Source organism: Pistacia vera, unplaced genomic scaffold, assembly GCF_008641045.1.
Source record: "Pistacia vera cultivar Batoury unplaced genomic scaffold, PisVer_v2 Contig1160, whole genome shotgun sequence".
Lineage (NCBI taxonomy): Eukaryota > Viridiplantae > Streptophyta > Magnoliopsida > Sapindales > Anacardiaceae > Pistacia > Pistacia vera.
The window spans coordinates 51,905-74,914 of NW_022195205.1; positions in this window are offsets into that span (position 1 = coordinate 51,905).

Consider the following 23,010-nt stretch of genomic DNA (forward strand, 5'->3'; position numbering starts at 1 on the left):
CAATTCGTTTTATAAATGGATGGAAAATGGCCTGAAGTATAAACTGGTTATTAAAGTTTAAGATTTAACATGATCAATTCTTATGATTATTAATTGATTTTTAATGTATTATTGTAATTATGCCATGTAATAATGCTTACCCATTAGTTAGATGATCTTTGAAAGATATACATAGTCATGATGTCAATGCATGATTAATGTTATGAAATGGCATGAAGATACAATGTAATACATGTTTTAAGATGATGTATGTGAGCAAGAGGTAATGTAAATGGATTGATAATCCATAGATGAATTAAAAGTATTAAGCTCACCAAAATATGTATTTACATGCCATAAGATGTTAGAGATTCATATAGACATGATGGGAAACGCGTAAGCATATCCTCGTATACGGGTTGGAATAGTCCACCCTATAAATATGTTTCGAATGTGTATTTTATGGATAAATTCTTAAAGTTTTGAAATTATATGTTTGGATCCTACATGACATTTTATATGCATGTATTGGATATTACTATTATTATCCTTACACAGATATTTTTTCTAAATACAACTCGTTTTTCAGACATGTATCCTCGAGATTCTCATTGAGGGATATTCAGAGGATACCTGACTGGAGGGGGGTTTTACATTTACCTTTATTCTTTTGTGTTGTAGTGCACGTGATATAAGGCTACGCTCATTTCCATGCTTTAGAGTGACCACAGGGGTCTTCGGATGTGATACCACCTTGTCTGAATTCAGTGGCATAACTTGATCCAAACGATCCAACCTTTGGTTCATTGTTTAGAGGGTGTTGTCAAACTTCTCCAAGTAACTAATTAAAGCAGGATCCACCTAGGAGGTCTAGGGTATGCTTCCTGCAATGTTTTGGGGAGTTGGAACTCCTTCGAGAGGAAAAGTTTCCTGATTATGGGGAATCTCCTCATTATTGGTACCAGTGCACTCGACTTCAAAACCACGAGCCATGAAAATTTTTGGTTGATCTTTGAAGATGAAATTGACGGGTCAGTTGAGATTACTAGATAGAGAGCTGATGTGAATCTAGGCCCTCCTTCTAGTGCCAAATTGTTGATGCATGATTTTGACACCAACGATTTCGCATGCATAAAGTGCTATAAAATTATACCTGAGATGATTATGAGAGTTGATTATGATATTGTTGTCATATTAGCATGCAAAGATGTACAAAATAAAGGAGACAGCAAGGATTCTTATAGTTGTTCAGATGCTTAAAACGAATCCTACATCCACTATTTTATGAGTATGTTCCTGGTCGTTAGCCAAGATTTACAAGAGGTCACGAACTGCGATCTGGCATTACAAATGCTTGGTGTTCTAAGTGTTCTTAGAGAATGTCCAGCTAGTCTTTTTCTCATCATGTGTCTTTGCTATTTTCTTTGTTGAATTCAAGGGTCTGATCTCAATTTTGTCAGGGAGATCTGCCTATTTATACTGCTATGCTCAAGGTAATGATTGCATTTTTGCAAGTGGGTTGGTGCCATGAAAATCTCTCATGTCTTCCCACTGGTTGAGAACTTAAAGAATATCCTTAAATTAAATAGTGCTTGGAACGGTGGTGATTGGCTGCATCAAGGAGTGTATCAAGACTATGGTGGATAGACAGAGGATTCATCACTGCCGAGTACAGGAGAAGTTATCTGACGGTGCAATTCAGTATATGGCAATGACACTAAAACTGTGGCCACAGTGGGATTGAGTTGTTACTGTATCCAGTTTATAATACAGGTCATTGGTCTAGAAACTGAATACATAATATCGAGAGTAACTGAAGGTTGACACTATTTCTATGCCTTTGTCTCGCTGAGATAATGTATGATGAAAGGATCGAATTGTACGGTAACCATATCGTTGACAGGTAACTACTTTGCTGAATCCGAATCTATCAGGTGGCCATGATGCCTTGCTAAGGGTCAATCTTGGTCTGTGTATAGTGAGACGATTAATTAGTGTTAATCACGATACTATACGCTACCGGTATGATAAGGAGTCTATGGGTCACACACATAGAAGATAATTTAAGACTCAGGAAGTAAGAAGGGCATTTTCATCTTTTTTAGGCGAAAGGGTATTTTGGTAATTTCACAGTGCAATTAAATTTGCTGAGGTCGTAGCCTTTTATTTAATTTGTTAGAAAAATTAAATAAGTGAAATTACGTTTAAATATGTGTTCGCAAATATTTAAATAAATTATCGTTATTGTTAAATGTTAATATATATATATATAGAATATTAATTGATTTTTAATTGAGATAATGATGAATTAAAATAAATATCTAATTAGGAGTCTTTGGAAACATGGGGTGTTTGGGTTGGAGCCCAAGCCTATTCCATATAGGAATAGGGCAATTAAAATATTACTATAAAAGAAATGTTTTAATTGTAAAAGAGTGTGAATTCATTCAACTCGTTTTTCATTGTAAAACAGAAAACACACAGCCCCTTTTCCTCTCTCCCACGCCAGACTTGGTTTTGATTGAAAATCAAAATACTCTTCATTTCTTCGTGTTTCTTAAAGCTAAAGAGGGATCTAGCAAATCCCTCATTAGTTCCTTGCGATTATCTTCGTGTGGACTACATCGGTTCGATCCTACACTTGGGTCGGTAGCAAAATACATTCAGAGACAACTTGGAGGAGCCTCCAAACGTGCGTATGATTTCTTAAACTCTAGATTAATTTTCTGCAAATTCTTATTTGGTATAAATTATAAAATTGTACCCTGATCTTGGTTCTATGGAACAATCCTTGTTATTAATTTTTTTGTTTTCCGTTGCCTCAATGGATCGTTTCCTAACAGTCGTATCAGAGCCAAGTTACCAGATTTTACAGTTTTATGTGAATGGTTGATTACATGTATTTGATTGATAATATGTTGCCTTAAAGAATCTGCGTAAAATCTGCATTAAAAGCATGTTTTAAGAAATCAATTAATCGATTAATTTTAATTTATTGATGATCTGCAAGTTTGGTATATTGGGTGATGGATTTTTGTTGAAATTAATGTGTATGATTGATTGCAAAATCTGTTTGGGGTGTTTTTGGTTACTGTTTGAACTGATCTGGAGCTACAAATCAGTGCATGCTCACCGCGGTGATATAACCCATCGCCGCGGCATGCGTGTTTAGCGTTCGTAATCAGCGCTAGCCGCGGCGATCGTCCTTAGGACGAGCCCTGTACGAAATCAGCGCTCACTGCGGCGATCGCACGTTGAGCGTGAACATCAAGTTAACCAGTGCACGTTGCAGCGATCTAACTCATCGCCGCGGCGAGCACACTTCCAAGTGTGCAGGGGCCAAATTATAAAGTTTTAAAACTTTTAGACCAAATTGCAGATCTGTAAATTGTCAAGGGGTAATTAATAATTAACCCACCAATTTCAAAAATTTGATTGTTTTTGAAATGTATGCTATGTACTTATTTGTATATTGCATGGTGCCCGGTACATGAGCCTTAGACTTATGGTGAATGTTTTAAAATTTTTGGGTATGTATGGTTGAAATTTATTAAATAGGGTTTGCGTGTCCTGCCTTTCTCCTCTTCTCAATGTACATTCTTTTCTCATCTCATTCCCCTCGAATGTAAATTGAGGTTTCTAAATTTGTTGATGTAAAATTAGTTTAATATTAATTTTATTATAAATTTAGTATGATGTATTTGTAATGTACTTAAAGACAGAGCAAAGGACGAGGCAACCATACTTGAAGACTTAAGATATTTATTACAGGACCCCTAGGTGACCCACCGATTCCTCTAGGCTCAAGGAAATCAATTTTAGTTGGGCCATGTACTGGCACATTTTAATATTGTGTTTAGAATACATGCTAAGGTTGAATGTTGAATAACATGCCAAACAATGTCATTCTAACAAAGATAATAATCTGGTGAGACATTAAATAACAAACCCTCAATTAAAGTATATTAAGTCACATAAGCCTTCCATCACCATGGTTTTAATCAAACCACTGTTCATCGAAACCTTGATCGCCAAAGCGAAGGGTACACTTCCACCAGTGGGAGGTTAAAATGCATTAGAGTTTTCCTTAATGGTAATGGGTTGACTTAAAATGACCGTTCTCGCCAAAGCGAAGGTTGATAAACGCATCATAGGCATAGTAGAGTAGTACACATATTGTGTGTACGTGGTGACATGTAGTGTCCACTCTAATGATACTGAGAATCACACTTGAGGACAATGGTTGGAGCCATTGGATTGTGTGATTGGCATGTTGGCTTTTTCACATTTGAGGTTGATAGTAGGAGCTATCGACTGGTGGATTAAGTTTGTTAGCCTACCTAATCAACTCATTTTAGCTTGTTCGCGAAAGCGAAGGTTTGAGATGGGAAGGATGGGATCTCGGTCCACTAGGAAAGTCAACGGGCTTTCCCGAGTTAATAGTGAGGGCTATTGACTTGAGTAAAATAGTGGGAGCATCGTTTAATAAAAAACCATATTAAATAATAATGAATATAATGACTTTATTTTTTTACAGTTGTAGAGTCACCAAAATGAGCATTATGAACCTGCGACTAATAACCGAGAAAGAAAACAGGTTGGATGGATCCAATTTCTCAGACTGGTATCATAATCTTCGAATTATACTTAAGTCAGAAAAGAAATTGTATATCCTTGAAAAGCCATACATGGCTGAGCCTGATCCTGATCTTGATACCACTCAGGAAGTAAAGGATACTTATCAAAAGTTCCTTGATGATGCTGATAGTGTTCAATGCTTGATCATAGCATCGATGACACCTATTCTGCAAAAGCAGCATGAGAATATGGACGCTTCTTCAATTATTCTACACCTCAAGAAGCTTTTTGAAAAAAATGCTCGACATGAGAGGTACAAGGTGTTGAAAGCACTGTTTGGGAGTCGTCTGACTAAGGAAGCCCAAGTTGGTCCTCATGTGCTTAAGATGATCGAGCACATAGAGAGGCTTGAGACTTTGGGATGTTGGCTTGATGCAGAATTACAAATAGATTTAATTCTACAATCCTTGCCTGACTCTTAGCTCCGTTCTAATGAATTTCAATATGAACACGATGGAGAAAACCCTGTCAGAACTTTTGAACATGTTAGGACTACAGAGCAGGACTTGAAAAAGTCCAAGCCTATTTTACTGGTTTGTACCAGTAAAGTAACGGCAAAGGTAAGGCCAAGGCCAACCCAAGCCCAAGCCCAAGCCCAAGCCCAAAGGGCAGGTTGCTCTGGTCTTGAGAGTGGCATAAGGAAGGGCAAGGTAGTCTACTTCTTTTGTGGCACCCTGCCACTAGAGGAAACACTGCAGGCTTTCCTCACAAGCAAAGAAGTCAGATGCTACGACTTCAGGTATTTTTATGATTGAGGTTAATTTCTCTCCCTCAAAGTCTTGGGTCATTGACACAGGATGTGGTACTCCACATTTGTACTGATGTGCAGGGACTAAGGCAGAGTAGAGTGCTCACCAAGGGAGAGGTGGACCTCAAGTTGGAAATTGAGCACATGTGGCTGCATTGGCTATAGGGACTTACTGTTTATGTTTACCTATGGGCTTGTTATTGGAACTACAAACTGTTATCATGTACCTTTTATTTCTAGAAATATATTCAGTATTCACTTGGATAATATAGGGTATCATTTTGAGATATCTAATGGATTGTTGTCCTTTAGTTGAATGGTATTCTATTTGGAATTGCAAGGTTATATAATGGTTATATGTTCTTGATTTAACAATAAAGATATTCTCAATATTGAAACCAAGAAAGCTAACATAGCGATCAAAACCAGACATATCTCTAGCATTGTAGATTGTGTCATGTTAATAACTCGCATTGCAAAACTTCAAAGGGATGGAGTTTTGGACCCTTTTGACTTTCAGTCATTTAGGTATGCGAGTCATGCCTGTTAGGCAAGATGACCAATATCCTTTCACAAGACAAGGTGAAAGGGCTACGGAGCTGTTAGGCATTATCCATAGTGATGTATGTGGTCCACTAATAGTTGAGGCCAGAGTGGATATTCATACTTCATCACATTATTGATGATTTCAATAGATATGGTTATGTCTAACTTATGAGACATAAATCTGAAGCCTTTGATAATTCAAGGAATTTAGGAATGAAGTACAGAATATGTTGGGCAAAAGTATTAAGCTCTTTGGTCGGATTGGGGAGGTAAATACTTAAGCTCGGGATTTTCAGAGTACCTGAAAAATGTGGGATAGTATCACAACTCACCCCTCCTTATACATCTCAACACAATGGAGTGTCGAAGAAGGAACATGACCTTACTTGACATGGTTAGGTCCATGATGAGTTTTAGTGATTTACCTGTATCGTTCTAGGGTTATGCCCTAGAGACTGCGACTCACGTTTTGAACCGTGTGCCGTCAAAGTCTATAAATAGACTCCATATGAGCTATGGAGTGGGCGAAAGCCCAACTTGTCTTATCCAGGATTTGGGGTTGCAAAGCTTATGTTAAGAAATTGACTTCGAACAAGCTGGCCCAAAATCCTGTAAATGTATTTTGTGGGGCATCCAAAGAGACCAAAGGATACTATTTCTACCACCCAAAAGAGCGCAAAATTTTTGTCTCGATCTGGTGTCTTCCTAGAAAGGAATATTTTCTAAGAAGTACTAGTAGAAGAAAAGTAGAACTTGATGAAGTTCTAGAACCACAAGATATACAAGACGAAGGACGGATGATATGCACCATAAAATGGTTGAACATCAAGAGGATGTTACTCCACCACTTATGGACAAAGTGCCACCTCATGTAGCATAGAAGCTACGTGATCTGAGAGAGTACGCCATGAGCCTGAGAGATACTGTTATCTCGTGACGTACTAGTCTACCAAGACGATAACCCAGAACCACAAGATGCTGTATCGGATCTAGATTCCGTTAAATGGCTTGAAGCCATAAAATCTGAGATAGACTCCATGTACCAGAACCAGGTGTGGTCTCTGGTGGAATCACCTGAAGGGGTAAAACCCATAGGGTGTAAATGGGTTTTCAAGAAGAACTGACATGGATGGCAAGGTGCATACTTATAACACACGACTGGTTGCCAAAGGCTTCAAACAAATTCATGGCATTAACTATGAAGAAACCTTTTCATCGGTTGCCATGATTAAACAATCCGAATTATGCTTGCGATTGCTACATATCTGACTATGAGATTTGGCAAATGGATGTCAAAACAGCTTTCTTGAACGAAAACCTTGAGAGGATGTGTATATGACACAACCGGATGTTTTCGTTCTTGATGGCAAGCTGATAGGTATGCAAGTTGCAGAGATCTATATGGCACCAAGCAAGCTTCAAGGAGCTGGAACTTCGTTTTGATGAAGCTGTAAAAGATTTGGTTTTATCAAGAACGAGATGAGCCTTGTTGTTTACAAGAAAGTGGTGGGAGCGCAGTAGTATTCCTAGTGTTGTATGTCGATGACATACTTCTGATCGGGAATGATATACCAAACTTGCAGTCGGTAAAGACTGTTTATCCAATTGCTTCTCCATGAAGGACTTAGGGGAAGCAGCCTACATCCTTGGAATAAAGATCTATCGTGATAGATCGCGTAGGTTGCTTGCCTAAGTCAGAGTGCATATATGACAAAGTACTGAAAAGATTCAGTATGGAAGAATCCAAGGAAGGATTCTTCCGATGTCACATGGTGTTATCTCTCTAAGGAATTGTGTTCTAGAACACAAGATGAGAGAAATAAGATGAGAGGATCCCATATGCATCAGCAATTGGATCCATCATGTATGCCATGTTATGTACTCGAATTGATGTCTCATGTGCTTTGAGCACTTGTAGTAGATATCAATCGGATCCAGGTGAGCATCACTGATGACTGTCAAGAATATTCTTAAGTACCTGAAGAGGACTAAGGATATGTTCTTGGTTTATGGAAGGGACGATGAGCTCACTGTAAAAGGATACAGTGATGCTAGTTTCCAAATGGACAAAGATGATTATCGATTTGCAATCAGGGTTTGTATTTTGTCTCAATGGCGGTGCGGTGAGCTGGAAGAGCTCCAAGTAAAGCACTGTAGCGGACTCTATAGTAGAGGCTGAGTATTGCATTGTTAGATGCGGCCAAGGAGACAGTCTGATTAAGAAGTTCTTACTGAACTTGGTGTGGTTCCCACGATTATTGATCTTATAGACATCTTTGTGACAACAATGGAGCATTGCTCAAGCCAGGGAACCACGGTCTCATCAAAGTCCAGAACACTACTTAGACGATTCTATCTCATCAGAGAGATAGTTAAGAGGAAAGACGTGTATTTAGTAAATTGCATACTAACGACAATCTCACAGATCCACTGACAAAGCCTCTATTGCAGTATAAGCATGAAAGCACTTGAGATCATTTGGTATTAAATACATGATGATTGGCTATGGTCAGTGGGAAATTGTTGAGTAGATGCCCTAGAGCCAATCAATTATTGTAGAATTGACGCTTTATATAATGTCTTTAATAAATAAAAGGCATTTTATTCTATATCGCGTAAATCATTATTATTGTAATATGTATTAATATATGTCCTTAGAATGGTAGAACCGTGACGAGGGTATCAAGTGTTTCAAATCTTGATAGTGAGAACCTTATGAGCACATATAGTGGCTATTCTAGAAACGTCTATAGCCCCAGTATTATTCTGAAGTAAGGGCACAGATAATACGGTAAGGCTATCATAGTGTTGAACGACCCTGTTGAAAGGCAGTGACTGATCTCACTTACCAATGTTATTTGGTGACAACCTGGTGCAACACATGGGTGCTTGCTGTAGACGAATACATCGCAGCAAGTTCACTGGACGGACCCACCAGAGATTCCATATGGATGGTAACCCTAGTGTCTATGGAACAAATCCTCTAACGAATGGTGGTGCATGTGATCCTTAGACTTGAGATAACTGGAGCATCTTGTGCACCGATTGATGCAGTTTGACATTAGCCTAACGTAGTTCTATTCAGAGCTGTCAATACAATGGTGATTGGCTGCATTAAGGAGTGTATCAAACTATGGTGGATAGACAGAGGATTCATCACTCTCGGGTATGGGAGAAGTTATCTCATGGTGCAATTCAGTATATGCAATGACACTAAATTGTGGCCACAGTGGAGTGAGTTGTTGCTCTATCCAGTTTATAATACATGTCATTGGTCCAGAAACTACTTACAGATATCGAGAGTAACCGAAGGTTGACACTATTCTATGCCTTCGTCTCGTCAAGATATGTATGATGAAAGGATTGAATTGTACGATAACCATTTGTTGACAGGTAGCTACTTTGCTGAATCCGAATCTATCAGGTGGCCATGATGCCTTGCTAGGGGCCAATCTTGGTCGGTGTATAGTGAGACGATTAATTGGTGTTAATCACGATACTATACCCTACCGGTATGATAGGAGCCTATGGGTCACACACATAGAAGATAATTTAAGACTCGGGAAGTAAGAAGGGCATTTTCATCTTTTTTAGGCAAAATGGTATTTTGGTAATTTTACAATGCAATTAAATTTGCTGAGGTCGTAGCCTTTATTTAATTTGTTAGAAAAATTAAATAAGTAAAATTACGTTTAAATATGTGTTCGCATATATTTAAATAAATTATCGTTATGTTAAGGTTAATATTATATATATATATATATATATAATATATATATATATATATATAATATATATATATATATATATTAATTGATTTTTAATTGAGATAATAATGAATTAAAATAAATACTAATTGAGAGTGTTTGGAACATGGGGTGTTTGGTGTAGTCCAAGCCTATTCCATATGGGAATAGGGCAATTAAAATATTACTATAAAAGAAATGTTTTAATTGTAAAAGGGTGTGAATTCATTCAACTCGTTTTTCATTGTAAAAGAGAAAACACACAGCCCTTTTCCTCTCTCCCACGCCAGACCTTTTTTTTTTTTTTTTTTTTTTGGATAAGCACGCCAGACTTGATTTTGATTGAAAATCAAATACTCTTCATTTCTTCTTGTTTCTTAAGGCTAAAGAGGGATCTAGCAAATCCCTCCTTGTTCCTTGCGATCATCTTCGTGTGGACGTCGTTTTCATCCTACACTTGGGTCGATAGCAAAATACATTCAGAGACAACTTGGAGGAGCCTCCAACGTGCGTATGATTTCTTAAACTCTAGATATTTCTGCAGATCTTATTTGGTATAAACTGTAAAATTGTACCCTGTCTTGATTCTATGGAACGATCCTTGTTATTATTGTTTTTGTTCTCCGTTGCCTCAATGGATTGTTTCCTAACAGTTGGCAGCTATATTCTTTCTGTCTTGGAGATGTGGCAGATCCGGGACGATGCAAAGTCTTTCTAAACTCTGATTGGTACTCTGCACGTCAGCTTAGTCGCCCTGATTTTAGGCATAACAAAGAGCTACTAAAGCATCGCAAAATTTCTCTCGTTACATAAATTGGGAACATAGAAGTTAAAATATTTTGTTTGATTTATCTAATGATCAAAAGTTTATTCAAATTATCTATGACATATTCTTAGTCAAACATTAGCAATTTTTTTCATAAAACTAAACTATATTTTCACTAACTCTACTCTATAGACATATTTTCAGTAAGTTCTATTAGAATAAGGTCTACACCAAACTAGGCCTTAGTCATCCAACTTTCAATTTCTTTGATAGAGAAAATGTGATAAGTAAAACAGTTGTTATTCTTAATTTGGCTATTTAGATTAGAGAAATTCGTCATTTAACTTCATAGAATAATTAAAAAAAGAACGCACACACAAATCAAATTCAAATGCCCAAACTCCCCAAATCCTTAATTTTCCAATCAAGCCCAGTCAATTCCAATTCGATCACCAAGAGGTGGTGGTGAGATGGTTGTATTGTTCTAAAATTGAGTTCTGTAATTGATGAACTTAGATATATATAGGATTACTATAACTTAAGAACTAACCACTTTATATAAAGTTAAAATAAGAAGCGTTTGGTAAACCATTTTTTAAAATGATAATATCTCACTTAGTTATAAAATAATCAATTTTATGAAAGAATCTGAAAACCTATTCTTGATATATTTTAAAGTTCATATTAATTCTGAAGTTGATATTTTATTGAACAATGATAAATACCCACATAAAACACTTCAAATAAATAATGATTTTATATTGAGAATTAATGAAAACAGTGGGCTTTTCCGCCAACGTGAGTGATCGACGACAGGGTGATATGATTTTTTGGAAGAAGATGACGAGGGATTGAATGGTGGTGGTGGCACAGATTCCGATGATAGAAATGCCGGAAACTGGCCAGAAGAGGGAGTCGTCCAAAAATGTAGGTCCAAATATGAGATGTGGGGGTTTTTTGACTTTTTAATTTAATTTGAAATGACTAATTTAACCTTCAACTATTAAAAAAAAAAAAAAAAAAAAAACGAGGTCCATTTAAGGGTGGGAATCTGAAATTTATGAAACTAAGGATAAACATAAGATTTTGCTAAACCTTGAATGGGAATATGTCGTTTACTCTAATTGTAATTAATAATAGTAGTATTTTTTTTTCTTAAAGTTCTAATATCCAATGTTCTCAAATTAACTTATTTCTATAAACAAAATACAGATAAGACTAGTATTTTCTTGGTCGCAGATAATTAATGAGAAATTCGGAAACACGGAAACTAATGTTAGGGATGTTAATTTTGATTCCGAAAATTGGGGGGTGTTGAAGTCTTGAACATCATACTTAATTGTTAGGACAAGGTAAAATAACTACGATTTATTTTTTCTCTAGTTTTCCGATTGAATATTTTAATACAAAAAATTCGCAGTCGGTCTTGTTCATTTGTGGTTCATTAATTATTTACGACGTATTACTCTCTTTCCTTATAAAATTTTGTCTTAGACTGATGCATGCACAACTCCAAGGAAGTGAACAAGCAAATTAAGGTCTAGTTTTTAAGGATGTACTGTAACTTTAATTAAATTTAGGGCTCTTATCTTACACCTTTTCCTCAGGTGTCAATTTTCTTCACACCCCCAAAGGTATGAAAAATTACGTTGACCTCCGTCCACATTTGAAGAATTATCCAATACCTCCTCATATGGGCGTTAATTAATAAATTTCTTCCATATCCTTTATTTCATTTAATCTTATGAGACTGATTAATATCAAACCCATCCATTTTATTTCTAATGTTTTAAAACACCCCTACTCTTAGAGATATGCTAGGGTTCCATTCATTTTTAAAATTAAAGTCAATTTTATCCCTTCCCATCACTTACCAACTTAAAAAATAGTTTTCTAATTTTACCTACCTTATTGTTTAAAAAAAAAAAAAAAAAAAAAAAACAAAATCATTACGATGATGGGATAATAACTTTAAGTCCCTATGGTTTTAGTATGCTAAATCAAGGACACATTTATTTATTACTTTCAAATTCATCCTTCAACTTGATAGGCATTACCTAAAATTAACAGGTAAAGGGTAAATGCGACTTTTCTTCATCTTTATTTTAAAAGAATAAAAGGATAAAATAATATCTAAAAAAATATATTTATTTTTTTTTATCAAAACAAATACCTAAAGCATATTCGTCTTTAAAACCTAAATCGACATTTAAGCTTCTTCTTTACAAAACACCATTGTTACAACCCCCACCTCAGCCATCATGCACTCTTTCACAAAGTCTCACCTAGGGGTGAGCATGGGTGGCAGGTAGAACCGAAACCTACGGGTAGAATCGAAACCGAAACCTACCCGAAACCAACACTGTGCGGTTCCGGTTCCTACATGTGGATGAACCAGATCTTGGAAAAAGAACTTGCAGAGGGTCCCGGCTTGGAACCTATAGCAGGTACTTGGCTTGGAACTTGCAGCAGGCACCCGGCTTAGAACCTACAGCAAGTACCCAGTTTGGAACCTGTTTGGATCTGATGGCAGGTAACCGGATTAGAACCTGTTTTGGAACCTGGCCTAAAATAAAATATCTATGAAGAATGGGAGGTCTATTGTAATTTTACATATAAAAAAATTTAAAAAGGAAAATGTTAAATTTTTTTCCCTTTTAAATTTTTACAATAACCTAATTAAATAAATATACAATTATACTCATTACATATAAACTACACCATATAAAAAACTTTAATATATTATAATATAAAAATATTAAAGCTTTGATTAATTAAGTGTATCATTGGAATTAGGATCCAATTAAAAGTGTTTTAATATTATAAAAGAATTATTTTTGAATAAAATAGTATATTTGATTGAATAATAATATAATATTTAATTATTTACTTTAATTATCAAGTTCTAAGTATATCTATAGTAAATTAATAATTAATTAATTATACATGATAAATTAATAAACATAATACGTTAATACTTAAATGATTACTTAATTAATTATAAGTTTATAACATTACATTAGTAATTTAGTACATTACTTAATTAAATAATTAGAAATTTATTAATTATAACATTACATTATAGATTTATAGTATAATTACTTAATTAATTATAACATTACATTAAACAAATAATTCTTTAATTAAATGATTACTTAATTAATTATATGTCAAAGATTTGGTTTTTATCAAGAACAAGATGAGCCTTGTGTTTACAAGAAAGTGAGTGGGACGCATAGTAATTCCTAGTGTTGTATGTCGATGACATACTTCTGATCGGAATGATATACCAAACTTGCAGTCGGTAAAGACTTAGTTATCCAAGTGCTTCTCCATGAAGGACTTAGGGGAAGCAGCCTACATCCTTGGAATAAAGACTATCGTGATAGATCGCGTAGGTTGCTTGCCTAAGTCAGAGTGCATATATTGACAAAGTACTGAAAAGATTCAGTATGAAGAATCCGAAGGATTTCTCCGATGTCACATGGTGTTTATCTCTCTAAGGAATTGTGTTCTAGAACACAAGATGAGAAATAAGATGAAGAGGATCCCATATGCATCAGCAATTGGATCCATCATGTATCCATTTTATGTACTCGAATTGATGTCTCATGCTTTGAGCACTTGTAGTAGATACCAATCGGATCCAGGTAGCATCACGGATGACGTCAGAATATTCTTAAGTACCTGAAGAGGACTAAGGATATGTTCTTGGTTTATGGAAGGGACGATGACGCACTGTAAAAGGATACAGTGATGCTAGTTTCCAAATGGACAAAGATGTTATCGATTGCATCAGGGTTTGTATTTTGTCTCAATGGCGGTGCAGTGAGCTGGAAGAGCTCCAAGTAAGCACTGTAGCGGACTCTATAGTGAGGCTGAGTATATTGCATTGTTAGATGCGGCCAAGGAGACAGTCTGGATTAAGAAGTTCATTACTGAACTTGGTGTGGTTCCCACGATTATTGATCTTATAGACATCTATTGTGACAACAATGGAGCAATTGCTCAAGCCAGGGAACCCACGGTCTCATCGAAGTCCAGACACATACTTAGACGATTCTATCTCATCAAGAGATAGTTAAGAGGAAACGTGTAGATTAGTAAATTGCATACTAACGACAATCTCACAGATCCACTGACAAGCCTCTATTGCATTAGAAGCATGAAACACTTGAGATCATTTGGTATTAAATACATGATGTGGCTATGGTGCAAGGGAAATTGTTAGAGTAGATGCCCTAGAGCCAATCAATTATTGTAGAATTGACGCTTTATAATAATGTTCTAATAAATAAAAGGCATTTTATTCTATATCGCGTAAATCATTATTATTGTAATATGTTATTAATATTGTCCTTAGAATGTAGAACCGTGACGAGGGTATCAATGTTTCAAATCTTGATAGTGAGAACCTTATGAGCACATATAGTGGCTATTCTAGAAACGTCTATAGCCCCAGTATTATTCTGAAGTAAGGCACAGATAATACGTTAAGGCTATCTAGTGTTGAACGACCCTGTTAAAGGCAGTGACTGATCTCACTTACCAATGTTATTTGGTGACAACCTGGTGCAACACATGGGTGCTTGCTGTACGAATACATCGCAGCAAGTTCACTGGACTGACCCACCAGAGGATTCCTATGGATGGTAACCCTAGTGTCTATGGAACAAATCCTCTACACATGGTGGTGCATTGATCCTTAGACTTGAATCACTGGAGCATCTTTGCACCGATTGATGCAGTTTGACATTAGCCTAACGTAGTTCTATTCAGAGCTCAATACAAGGGTGATTGGCTGCATTAAGGAGTGTATCAAGACTATGGTGGATAGACAGAGGATCCATCACTCTCGGTATGGAGAAGTTATCTCTGGTGCAATTCAGTATTGGCAATGACACTAAAATTGTGGCCACAGTGAGATTGAGTTGTTGCTCTATCCAGTTTATATACATGTCATTGGTCCAGAAACTACTTACAGTTATCGGGTAACCGAAGGTTGACACTATTTCTATGCCTTCGTCTCGTCAGATAATGATGATAAAGGATTGAATTGTACGTAACCATATTGTTGACAGGTAGCTACTTTGCTGAATCCGAATCTATCGGTGGCCATGATGCCTTGCTAGGGGCCAATCTTGGTCGGTGTATAGTGAGACGATTAATTGGTGTTAATCACGATACTATACACTACCGGTATGATGAGGAGCCTAGGGTCACACACATAGAAGATAATTTAAGACTCGGGAAGTAAGAAGGGCATTTTCATCTTTTTTAGGCAAAATGGTATTTTGGTAATTTTACAATGCAATTAAATTTGCTGAGGTCGTAGCCTTTTATTTAATTTGTTAGAAATTAAATAAGTAAAATTACGTTTAATATGTGTTCGCATATATTTAATAAATTATCGTTATTTAAGTTTATATATTATATTATATATATATATATATATATATATATAATATAATATATTATATATAATATATATATTAATTGATTTTTAATTGAGATAATAATGAATTAAAATAATATCTAATTGAGAGTGTTTGGAAACATGGGTGTTTTTGGGTTGGAGTCCAAGCCTATTCATATGGAATAGGGCAATTAAAATATTACTATAAAAGAAATGTTTTAATTGTAAAAGGTGTGAATTCATTCAACTCGTTTTTCATTGTAAAAGAGAAAACACACAGCCCCTTTTCCTCTCCCCCCACGCGCCAACCTTTTTTTTTTTTTTTTTTTTGGATAAGCACGCCAGACTTGATTTTGATTGAAAATCAAATACTCTTCATTTCTTCTTGTTTCTTAAGGCTAAAGAGGGTCTAGCAAATCCCTCCTTAGTTCCTTGGATCATCTTCGTGTGGACTACGTCGGTTCAATCCTACACTTGGGTCGATAGCAAATACATTCAGAGACAACTTGAGGAGCCCCCAAACTTGCGTATGTTTCTTAACCTCTAGATTAATTTTCTGCAGATCTTATTTGGTATAAACGTAAAATTGTACCCTGATCTTGATTCTATGGAACGATCCTTGTTATTATTGTTTTTGTTCTCCGTTGCCTCAATGGATTGTTTCCTAACAGTTGGCAGCTAATTCTTTCTGTCTTTGGAGATGTGGCAGATCTGGACGATGCAAAGTCTTTCTAAACTCTGATTGGTACTCTCGCTGACTCACTAGTCGGCCCTATTTTAGGCATAACAAAGAGCTACTAAAGCATCGCAAAATTTCTCTCGTTACATAAATGGGAACAATTGAAAGTTAAAATATTTTGTTTAGATTTATCTAATGATCAAAAGAGTTTATTCAATTATCTTGACATATCTTAGTCAAACATTAGCAAATTTTTTCATAAACTAACTTATTTTCACTAACTCTACTCTAATAGACTATATTTCAGTAATTTCTATTAGAATAAGGTCTACACCAAACTAAGCCTTAAGTCATCCAACTTTCAATTTCTTTGATAGAGAAAATGTGATAAGTAAACATTTGTTAATTCTTAATTTAGGCTATTTAGCTGATTAAGAGAATATTCTCATTTAACTTCATAGAAAATTAAAAAAAGAACGCACACACACAACATTCAAATGCCCAAACTTCCCCAAATCCTTAATTTTCCAAATCAAGCCCAGTCAATTCCAATTCGATCACCAAGAGGTGGTGGTGAGATGTTTGTATTGTTCTAAAATTGATTCGTAATTGTGAAACTTAGATATTATAGGTACTATAACTTAAGAACTAACCACTTTTATAAAGTTAAAATAATAGAAGCTTTTGGTAAACCTTTTTTAAATGATTAATATCTCAACTTAGTTATAAAATAATCAATTTTATGAAAGAATCTGAAAACCTATTTTGATATATTTTAAAGTTCATATAATTCTGAAGTTGATATTTTTTATTGAACAATGATAAATACCCACATAAAACACTTCAAATTAAATAATGATTTTATATTGAGAATTAATGAAAAACAGTGGGCTTTTCCGCCAACGGTGAGTGATCGGACGACAGGGTGATATGAGTTTTGGAGAGAAGATGACGAGGGATTGAATGGTGGTGGTGGCACAGATTTCCGATGATAGAATGCCTGGAAACTGGCGAGAAGAAGGGGAGTCGTCCAAAATGTAGGTCACAAATATGAGAATGTGGGGGTATTTTGACTTTTTAATTTAATTTGAAATGACTAATTTAACCTTCAACTATTAAAAAAAAAAAAAAAAAAAAAAAACGATGTCCATTTAAGGTGGGAATCTGAATTTATAAACTAAGGATAACAACATAAGATTTTGCTAAACCTTGAATGGGAATATGTCGTTTACTCTAATTGTAATTATATAATAGTAGTATTTTTTTTTCTTAAAGTTCTAATACGAAATGTTCTCAATTAACTTATTTCTATAAACAACACTACAAGATTACTATAATGAAGTACAGAATATGTTGGGCAAAAGTATTAAAGCTCTTTGGTCGGATTGAGGAGGTAAATACTTAAGCTCGGGATTTTCAGAGTACCTGAAGGAATGTGGGATAGTATCACAACTCACCCCTCCTTATACATCTCAACACAATGGAGTGTCTGAAAGAAGGAACATGACCTTACTTGACATGGTTAGGTCCATGATGAGTTTTAGTGATTTACCTGTATCGTTCTAGGGTTATGCCCTAGAGACTGCGACTCACGTTTTGAACCGTGTGCCGTCAAAGTCTATAGATAAGACTCCATATGAGCTATGGAGTGGGCGAAAGCCCAACTTGTCTTATCCAAGGATTTGGGGTTGCAAAGCTTATGTTAAGAAATTGACTTCGAACAAGCTGGGCCCAAAATCCTGTAAATGTATATTTGTGGGGCATCCAAAAGAGACCAAAGGATACTATTTCTACCACCCAAAAGAGCGCAAAATTTTTGTTGCTCGATCTGGTGTCTTCCTAGAAAAGGAATATTTTCTAAGAAGTACTAGTAGAAGAAAAGTAGAACTTGATGAAGTTCTAGAACCACAAGATATACAAGACGAAGGACGGGATGATATGCCACATAAAATGGTTGAACATCAAGAGGATGTTACTCCACCACTTATGGATCAAAGTGAACCACCTCAGGTAGCATAGAAGCTACGTGGATCTGAGAGAGTACGCCATGAGCCTGAGAGATACTGTTATCTCGTGACGTACTAGTCTACCAAGACGATGAACCCAGAACCTACGAAGATGCTGTATCGGATCTAGATTCCGTTAAATGGCTTGAAGCCATAAAATCTGAGATAGACTCCATGTACCAGAACCAAGTGTGGTCTCTGGTGGAATCACCTGAAGGGGTAAAACCCATAGGGTGTAAATGGGTTTTCAAGAAGAAGACTGACATGGATGGCAAGGTGCATACTTATAAAGCACGACTGGTTGCCAAAGGCTTCAAACAAATTCATGGCATTAACTATGAAGAAACCTTTTCATCGGTTGCCATGATTAAATCAATCCGAATTATGCTTGCGATTGCTACATATCATGACTATGAGATTTGGCAAATGGATGTCAAAACAGCTTTCTTGAACGAAAACCTTGAGGAGGATGTGTATATGACACAACCGGATGGTTTCGTTCTTGATGGGCAAGCTGATAGGGTATGCAAGTTGCAGAGATCTATATATGGACTCAAGCAAGCTTCAAGGAGCTGGAACATTCGTTTTGAATGCAGCTTAAAAGAATTTGGTTTATCAAGAACGAAGATGAGCCTTGGTTTACAAGAAAGTGAGTGGAGCGCAGTATTATTCCTATGTTGTATGTCGATGACATACTTCTGATCGGGAATGATAATACCAACTTGCAGTCGGTAAAGACTTAGTTATCCAGCTTCTCCATAGGACTTAGGGGAAGCAGCCTACATCCTTGGAATAAAGATCTATCGTGATAGATCGCGTGTTGCTTGCTAAGTCAAGTGCATATATGACAAAGTCTGAAAGATTCAGTATGGAAAAATCCAAGGAAGGATTTCTTCCGATGTCACATGGTGTTTATCTCTCTAAGAATTGTGTTCTAGACACACAAGATAGAAATAAGATGAGAGGATCCCATATGCATCAGCAATTGGATCCATCATGTATGCCATGTTATGTACTCGAATTGATGTCTCAGTGCTTTGAGCACTTGTAGTAGATATCAATCGGATCCAGGTGAGCATCACTGGATGACTGTCAAGAATATTCTTAAGTACCTGAAGAGGACTAAGATATGTTCTTTTTATGGAAGGGACGATGAGCTCACTGTAAAAGGATCCAGTGTGCTAGTTTCCAAATGACAGATGATTTCGTTGACATCAGGGTTTGTATTTTGTCTCAATGGCGTTGCAGTGAGCTGGAAGAGCTCCAAGTAAAGCACTGTAGCGGACTCTATGTAGACTAGGTATATGCATTGTAGATGCGGCCAAGGAGACAGTCTGGATTAAGAAGTTCATTACGAACTTGGTGTGGTTCCCACGATTATTGATCTTATAGACATCTATTGTGACAACAATGGAGCAATTGCTCAAGCCAGGGAACCACGGTCTCATCAGAAGTCCAGACACATACTTGACGATTCTACTCATCAGAGAGATAGTTAAGAGGAAAGACGTGTAGATTAGTAAATTGCATACTAACGACAATCTCACAGATCCACTGACAAACCCTATTGCAGTAGAAGCATGAAAGACTTGAGATCATTTGGTATTAATACTGAATGATTGGCTATGGTGCAAGTGGGAAATTGTTAGAGTAGATGCCCTAGAGCCAATCAATTATTGTAGAATTGACGCTTTATAATAATGTTCATTAATAAATAAAAGGCATTTTATTCTATATCGCGTAAATCATTATTATTGTAATATGTATTATATATGTCCTTAGAAGTAGAACCGTGACGAGGTGTATCAAGTGTTTCAAATCTTGATAGTGAGAACCTTATGAGCACATAAGTGGCTATTCTAGAAACGTCTATAGCCCCAGTATTATTCTGAAGTAAGGGCACAGATAATACGGTAGTATCATAGTGTTGAACGACCCTGTTGAAAGCTGACTGATCTCACTTCCCAATGTTATTTGGTGACAACCTGGTGCAACACATGGGTGCTTGCTGTAAGACATATCGCAGCAAGTTCACTGGACTGCCCCACCAGAGGATTCCATATGGATGGTACCTAGTGTCTATGGAACAAATCCTCTAACGAATGGGGTGCATGTGATCCTTAGACTTGAGATCACTGGACATCTTGTGCACCGATTGATGCAGTTTGACATTAGCCTACGAGTTTCTATTCAGGCTGTCAATACAATGGTGATTGCTGCATTAAGAGTGTATCAAGACATGGTGGATAGACAGAGGATTCATCACTCTCGGTATGGGAGAAGTTTCTCATGGTGCAATTCAGTATATGGCAATGACACTAAAATTGTGCCACATGAGATTGAGTTGTTGCTCTATCCATGTTATAATACTGTCATTGCGCAGAAACTACTTACAATATCGAGAGTAACCGAGGTTGACACTATTTCTATGCCTTCGTCTCGTCAAGATAATGTATGATGAAAGGATTGAATTGTACGTAACCATATTGTTGACAGGTAGCTACTTTGCTGAATCCGAATCTATCAGGTGGCCATGATGCCTTGCTAGGGGCCAATCTTGGTCGGTGTATAGTGAGACGATTAATTGGTGTTAATCACGATACTATACACTACCGTTGTGTATGGAGCCTTGGTCACACACATAGAAGATAATTTAAGACTCGGGAAGTAAGAAGGCATTTTCATCTTTTTTAGGCAAAATGGTATTTTGGTAATTTTACAATGCAATTAAATTTGCTGAGGTCGTAGCCTTTTATTTAATTTGTTAGAAATTAAATAAGTAAATTACGTTTAATATTTTGTTCGCATATATTTAAATAAATTATCGTTTTGTAAGTTTAATATATATATATATATAATAATATATAATATATATATATCTATATATATATATATATATATATATTAATTATTTTTAATTGAGATAATAATGAATTAAAAATACTAATTGAGAGTGTTTGGAACATGGGGTGTTTGGTTGGAGTCCAGCCTATCCTATGGGAATAGGGCAATTAAAATATTACTATAAAGAAATGTTTTAATTGTAAAAGGGTGTGAATTCATTCAACTCGTTTTTCATTGTAAAGAGAAAACACACAGCCCTTTTCCTCTCTCCCACGCCAACCTTTTTTTTTTTTTTTTTTGGATAGCCACGCCAGACTTGATTTTGATTGAAAATCAAAATACTCTTCATTTCTTCTTGTTCTTAAGGCTAAAGAGGTCTAGCAAATCCCTCCTTAGTTCCTTGCGATCATCTTCGTGTGGACTACGTCGGTTCAATCCTACACTTGGGTCGATAGCAAAATCATTCAGAGCAACTTGGAGGGCCTCCAACGTGCGTATGATCTTAAACTCTAGATTAATTTCTGCAGATTCTTATTTGGTATAACTGTAAAATTGTACCCTGATCTTGATTCTATGGAACGATCCTTTTATTGTTTTTGTTCTCCGTTGCCTCAATGGATTGTTTCCTAACAGTTGGCAGCTATATTCTTTCTGTCTTTGGAGATGTGGCAGATCCTGGACGATGCAAAGTCTTTCTAAACTCTGATTGGTACTCGCTGACGTCAGCTTAAGTCGGCCCTGATTTAGGCATAACAAGAGCACTAAAGCATCGCAAATTTCTCTCGTTACATAAATTGGGAACAATTGAAAGTTAAAATATTTTGTTTATTTTATCTAATGATCAAAAGAGTTTATTTCAAATTATCTAGACTATTCTTAGTCAAACAATTAGCAAATTTTTTCATAAAACAACTAATTTTCACTAACCTACCTAATAGACTATATTTCAGTAAGTTCATTAGAATAAGGTCACACCAAACTAAGCCTTAAGTCATCCAATTTTCAATTTCTTTGATAAGAAAATGTGATAAGTAAAACAAGTTTTTATTCTTAATTTAGGCTATTTAGCTGATTAAGAGAATATCATTTAACTTCATAGATAATTAAAAAAAGAACGCACACACAATCAAATTCAAATGCCCAAACTTCCCCAAATCCTTAATTTTCCAAATCAAGCCCAGTCAATTCCAATTCGATCACCAAGAGGTGGTGGTGAGATGGTTGTATTGTTCTAAAATTGAGTTCGTAATTGATGAAACTTAGATATATATAGGATTACTATAACTTAAGAACTAACCTTTATATAAAGTTAAATAATAGAACGTTTGGTAAACCATTTTTTAAATGATAATATCTCAACTTAGTTAAAATAATCAATTTTATGAAAGAATCTGAAAACCTATTCTTGATATATTTTAAAGTTCATATTAATTCTGAAGTTGATATTTTATTGAACAATGATAAATACCCACATAAACACTTCAAATTAAATAATGATTTTATATTGAGAATTAATGAAAACAGTGGGCTTTTCCGCCAAACGGTGAGTGATCGGACGACAGGGTGATATAGTTTTGGAGAGAAGATGACGAGGGATTGAATGGTGGTGGTGGCACAGATTCCGATGATAGAAATGCCTGGA